A 6886-nucleotide genomic window follows, 5' to 3' on the forward strand; every position below is an offset into this window, starting at 1 on the left:
CTTTCGGGCAGGTATCTGAAGAACTAAAGTGCTATACTCAATATGTCAGCTAATTTGAAAAACTCAGCAGTGTGGCCATAGGACTGAAAAAGTTCAATTTCTATTCCAGTCCCAAAGAAGGGCATTGCCAAAGAATGTTCAAGCTACCATACAGTTGTGCTTATTTCACATGATAGGAAGGTTATGCTCAAGATCCTTCAAGTTAGGCTTCAATAGTAACATGAACCAAGAACTTACAGATACCCAAGTTGAGTTTAGAAAAGAGAGGAACCAGAGATCAAATTCCTCACCTTCATTGAATCATAGAGAAAGCAAGGGAATTCCAGAAAACATCTGCTGCTTCATTGACTGGGCTAAACTCTTTGTGTACATCACAACAAACTGGAAAATTGTTAGAGATGGGAATACCAGACCTGTCTTACCTGTCTCCTAAGAAACCTGTGTGTGGCTCAAGAAGCAACTGTTAGAATTGGACATGAAACTACTGACTGGTTCAAAATTGGGGAAGGAGTATAACAAGACTGAATACTGTCACCCTGCTTGTTTAATATACATGCAGAGTATGTCATTCGAAATGCCAGGCTAGATGAATCACAGGCTGGAGTAAAGATAGCCGTGAGAAATATCAACAGCCTCAGGTAATGCAGATGGTACCACTCTAATGACAGCGAAGAGGAGCTAAAAAGTCTTGTTGATTAGGATGAAAGAAGGAAAGCTATGACAAACCTAGGCAGCATATTAAAAAGCAGAGACATTACTTTGCCAACAAAGAGCTTGCTCATTGGAAAACACTCCAATACTGGGAAAGATTGAAGGTAAAAGAAGAGGGCAGCAGAGGATGAGATAGTTAGTTAGATAGCGTCACTGATTCAGTGGACATGAATTTGAGCAAACTCCAGAAAACAGTGGAGGACAGGGGAGCCTGGTATGCTGCAGTCCATGAGCTCTCAAAAACTTGGACACAGCTTAGCGACTGATCAACAGCAACAGTAAATATACTTTAGAAGCAGAGTTTCATATTTTTCTTGTGAAGGTTGAGCTTGATAAAGACATGCCTGAATGGAATGTCATCAAATCTGCAGATGGGTCTAGCTCTACTGAGAGATTGTTCTAAAGCATCGAACAGCATTTTTCAGTATACTTCTTACTGTTGCCTACAATAACATTTTATGTTGTGGCTTTGTTTATATATGTATATACCAAAAGTTTCACTCAGCTGTATTCTACCATAGGGAATGAAGGCATCTTGAGATTTTTCTACGCTAGTCTATTTTAAAATTTTGGTCTCGGTCCTTTTCAGATATTCACAATCTGCAGTTTGAAAAAATACCATGAAAAGTATCCCTAGTAATGTGAACCTTTAAATTTATGAAGCAGTTTATATCAGTTGGCATTAAAAAAAAGTCTAAATCCTCCATTGATGGTTTACACTTGGTTAATTTAATTTTTAATTAGAGTCAAGTACAAAATACATTCCTAGATGGCTGAATGAGTTATCTTGCCACTTGGCGTTGTTAACTCTTAATCAGTTAAATAGTTTAGACATTCTCCAAAGTAATGATGGTTTTGTGCTGATAGGTACTCTGTGGGATGTGGATTTTCTTCAGAGTACATGGTGAGACAATAATTACATTGTAAGACAGCTATTTAAGATCACATGGTTCATGACTGGTAAACCAATCATTTGCAACAACATGGATACTTACTTTGTATAGCAAAAGAGCCTGTATTAGTCTTACCCAAGTGTAGTACCAGCTTCTTAAATTAAAAATTAGAAGGTGGAGAGAATATGTGCATTAGATTATCATACTGTAATTCTAATCTATTAAAGATACTACTCCATGTCCCACAAGTATGAAAGTGCAGATTCAGTATTTAGTTGTTCAACAAATATTGATTGAGCATCTATTATGTGCCAGCCATTGCTGTTGAATAGACATGAGAACAAAATAGACATGATTCTACCCTAATGATGATCATAATCCATGAGTTTATGTAAATGTGTGAAAGTACACTTACTAAATGGTTGCTATATGCCAGACTAGTTTATACTAACAGAACAAAAATCTCTTCCCCTAATGATGCTTTTGCTCTAATAATAGATTTGTAGATATGTTCATTTTCTACATGCATTTCTAACGGTTTTTGCTTTGTACAGTTCAATGCAATGTTACTTGATGCTCAAAGATGACAGTTTTCGTTGTGCTTTATTGTAAGGGAAATGGCTATTTTTCCATTGCAGTAGACATCGCTGATGTTACCTGCCCAGAACCTTTTGCTTCTAGGAACTGTTGCTTCTCTCTACTCCCTGAGGTCCACTTAGCTTTAGATCTGACTCTTAAATGAATAGATTTCATTTCAGACCAATAAAAGTTATCTATGTATGAACTACAGATAAGCATTTTAAAACTTTTAATTTTGACACAATTTCAAAGTTATAGAAAAATTGCAAGAATAATATAAAGAATTTCCGTATACCCTTCACCCAGATTCATCAGATGTTAACATTTTATCCATTTTATCTTATTTTGATTTTTTTCGCCATACCACGGTGCATGTGGGATCTTAGTTCCCCAGTCAGGGATGGAACCCATACCCCATGCAGTGGGAGCACAGAGTCACTGCTAGGGAATTCCTGCCACTTATTTAAAATATGTTTCTAAACCACTTGAGGATAAGCTGATGTCCCACTCTGTCCTAAACACATCAGTGTGTTTCCTAAAAGTTTTGGTGTATATTTTCTAAAAACAAGAACATTTTCTTACATAACCATAATGCAATGTCAAATCAGGAAATAAGGGTTATCACAGTAATATAATCTATAAATTTTATTCAAATTTTACCATTTTACTGGACAGTTTCCTTGATACCAAATGAAAGCCTCCATTTATACCCTGCATTCAGCTATCAATATTCCTTTAGTCTCTTTATTTGAAACAAGTCCTCAGTCCTCTATGTTTAAGAAGATAACATTTTTGAAAAGTATGTGCCAGTATCTTGTAGAATATCTCTTTCTGGGTTTGAATGTTTGCTCATGATTAGAATCAGGCGATGAACTTAGGGCAAGTATAGAGTAAATACGTTTCTCAGGGCATCTTAACCAAGGAACACATGATATCAGTTTGTTCGATTACTGGTGGTAGTAACTTTGACTGCTTGATTAAGGTGATATCTGTGGGTATCTCTATTATAAACTTGTGAATTTTCCTTTGTAGTAGTTAAATCTCTTGTAGCAGATTTAACTGTTTCTCCATAAATATCCTCAAAGTTTTGATGCTCATTGATGGTCTCACTTTCAGTTACGATTGGCAAGTGGTGATTTTTCTACTTCCGTCATCTCTGTATTCATTAGTTGGCTTCTTATTGTAAGAGCTTTATAGTGCACACTCAAGATTTTTTTGTTACAGCCAAAAAATAAAAATTCTCCCCAATATTTGATTGCTACTTCTTTTTTCAGTGTTTATTTTAAACTGTTTTCTTTGCTTTTGTCTTTATAAAATGTATATTTTATTTTTGCTTCTTGCAGTGGATATTCTGTTTTCAAAGCATTCTTGTGTTCTTTGCAAATGTTAAATATTCCATGACATGTAATATTTTTAGCCCTTCTTATTTAAGATAATGCTTAAAGTTTTACAATTTTCAGTTTTTTAAGAGGCTAGTGAGATTATTTTTACACTGCATTTTCTCAATGAGTAATAATTTTAATAATTTATACTGTTACATAATCACACTTACAATTTTTAATGTTTATCTCTGACCCTGAAGTTATCACTTTTAAAAATAGTGAAATCAGCTTTATTATTTTGATCTGACTATATAAATATTTGCTTATTAAAGATTCAAACAATTTAAACAATTTATATAATTATGAGAACTATGTTAATGTTTTGATGGTCAAATTTTCATGTATTCATAAATACCCACATAAGCACAGAGCTAGTTAAGATACAGGGCTACAGTTGACTCAAATATTTTGCTAAAAGTAATACTAACTATAGAGGTTTATTAATTAAATATAACATAGTACGAAAGCTAGAGGTTGGTGGTTATAGGATTTAGAGCAGTTTACCAAAGTCAAGACTTTGTATGGACTTGATTTTCTTGGCTTTCCTTTCATAGTCACAAGATGGCTCTCACAGCTCCAGCCGTAACTTCCTCAGATAACTATGTTCAACAGCAGGAAATAAGCTGTTTCTCCTCCTATCCCTCTTTTCAAGGAGAAAAGAAATCTTTCCTAGGAGACCCTAGCAGAATTTTACTTTACATTGATCAGAGTACATGGCCATGCCTCACCCTCAAGAGAGGCTGGGAAAGAGTGCTTCTGGCGTTTTCTGCTTCTCTATTGACAGGTAGAAAGATAGCAAGAAAGAATGAAAGGGGAGGGCTGTTGGATGGACAGCCAATGATATCTGTCATATCTGTAACTTTATAAGGTGGCCATATCTTGTGTTTATTTTGGTGTGGACATTTTTTCAAAAGAATTCTTGTTTTCCTTACCAAACTCAAACCCCACATAACCATTATTTAAAATCTATCACCTCAGCCTTCATCATGCCTATTTATGCACACAGATACAGAGAGGAGGTTTCATTGGTTTGTAAAATGAGCTCACATTGTATACATTTATCTGAATATTGCTTTTCTTGATTACTATTTAATACAAATCCTCCTGTCAATAGGCACAGATCTAATTTCAGCTATTTTAAAGCTTACATGGTCTCTGCTGTCTATGTACCATGTTGTATCCAGCCATATCCTTATTGGTGAGCATTTTTTTCTTGTCTCCAGTTTTTCTCCTCTACAAATAGTATCATTACACACATCCTTTTTATGTATATGTCCTTAAATTTTGAAACTTTACTTAGATTATATGGATGCTGACCCATTAAAGGTTAAAAGGAGATATTGTCATACATGTGCATAATTTTATATACATTTTAAAATGTGTGAATCCATATGTCCTTCTTTAGAAGAGTTCCATTTTCTTAGCACCTTTACTCGTGGTTGTTCATTGTATGTTTGTTCATTCCACCAACAAATTTTTGAATATTTCTGCCGTGTGTCTGGCATTATTCTAGACACTAGATTGAAAAAAAGTTTCTGCTTTCCTGGAGTCTAAAGTCTACTGAGAAAGAGAAGCAATAAGCAAGTACATTACAACGACTAATACAATTCTATAAATATTGCACAAATGCGATAAGACAATCAGTTACACTAGGTAACTGATAAATGTAAGGAAGAATAGAGTAAGATAAGCGGAGGAAGCTTTGTGGGAGGGGGATTCTGTGTTAAGTGATAAGGGCACATTTCTGAGCAGTTGACTTTGGAGCAAAGACCTGATGTAAGTGAAGGAGAAAGCCATGATAATATCTAAGGAGTGAGTGTTTAGGCAGAAGGAGCAATGTTTTTTTACATTTGAAGATGTATTTGAAGCTGGACAGTGGCTGAGTGATAGAGAAGAAAGCAGAGAGGTCAGAAGGGGCAGTCTAGACTAAGTTAGGCCTGGTCAGTCATAGGGGCTTCTTTGATAGCTCAGTGGTACATAATCCACCTGCAGGAGGAAATGGCAACCCACTCCAATATTCTTGCCTGGAAAATCTCATGGACAGAGGAGCCTGGTGAATTACAGGCCCATAGAGTCGCGAAGAGTCAAACACAACTGAGCACGAGCCAGTCAGCCATAGGAAGACCTTGCGTAAGGTGTTAACTGAGGCTCATAATTCTTGACAGTTTGATAGATGTAATACATCTTTATTTCTCTGTATATTAGTGTTTTGAAAATATTTTCTTAGGTGTCTGGATTGACTCATCTGCCTATTAACATTTACTCTTCTGCATATTTATATTTATAGTCCACTTTCCTGTCAAGTTGCTTTTTACTGTTGTTTTCTATGAACTTACTTGTTTTGCATTATAAATACTTTTATAAGTACTATATTTTCTCATCCACAAGTTGTAAACTTTTTTTTTCTTTAATTTTATTTTATTTTTAAACTTTACATAATTGTATTAGTTTTGCCAAATATAAAAATGAATCCGCCACAGGTATACATGTGTTCCCCATCCTGAACCCTCCTCCCTCCTCCCTCCCCATACCATCCCTCTGGGTCATCCCAGTGCACTAGCCCCAAGCATCCAGTATCATGTATCGAACCTGGACTGGCAACTCGTTTCTTACATGATATTTTACATGTTTCAATGTCATTCTCCCAAATCTTCCCTCCCTCTCCCTCTCCCACAGAGTCCATAAGACTGTTCTATACATCAGTGTCTCTTTTGCTGTCTCGTACACCGGGTTATTGTTACCATCTTTCTAAATTCCATATATATGCGTTAGTATACTGTATTTATGTTTTTCCTTCTGGCTTACTTCACTCTGTATAATAGGCTCCAGTTTCATCCACCTCATTAGAACTGATTCAAATGTATTCTTTTTAATGGCTGAGTAATACTCCATTGTGTATATGTACCACTGCTTTCTTATCCATTCATCTGCTGATGGACATCTAGGTTGCTTCCATGTCCTGGCTATTATAAACAGTGCTGCGATGAACATTGGGGTACACGTGTCTCTTTCCCTTCTGGTTTTTCCTCAGTGTGTATGCCCAGCAGTGGGATTGCTGGATCATAAGGCAGTTCTATTTCCAGTTTTTTAAGGAATCTCCACACTGTTCTCCATAGTGGCTGTACTAGTTTGCATTCCCACCAACAGTGTAAGAGGGTTCCCTTTTCTCCACACCCTCTCCAGCATTTATTATTTGTAGACTTTTGGATCGCAGCCATTCTGACTGGTGTGAAATGGTACCTCATAGTCGTTTTGATTTGCATTTCTCTGATAATGAGTGATGTTGAGCATCTTTTCATGTGTTTGTTAGCCATCTGTATG

This window comes from Bos mutus, chromosome 6 (genome assembly GCF_027580195.1).
Source record: "Bos mutus isolate GX-2022 chromosome 6, NWIPB_WYAK_1.1, whole genome shotgun sequence".
In the NCBI taxonomy this organism is placed as follows: domain Eukaryota; kingdom Metazoa; phylum Chordata; class Mammalia; order Artiodactyla; family Bovidae; genus Bos; species Bos mutus.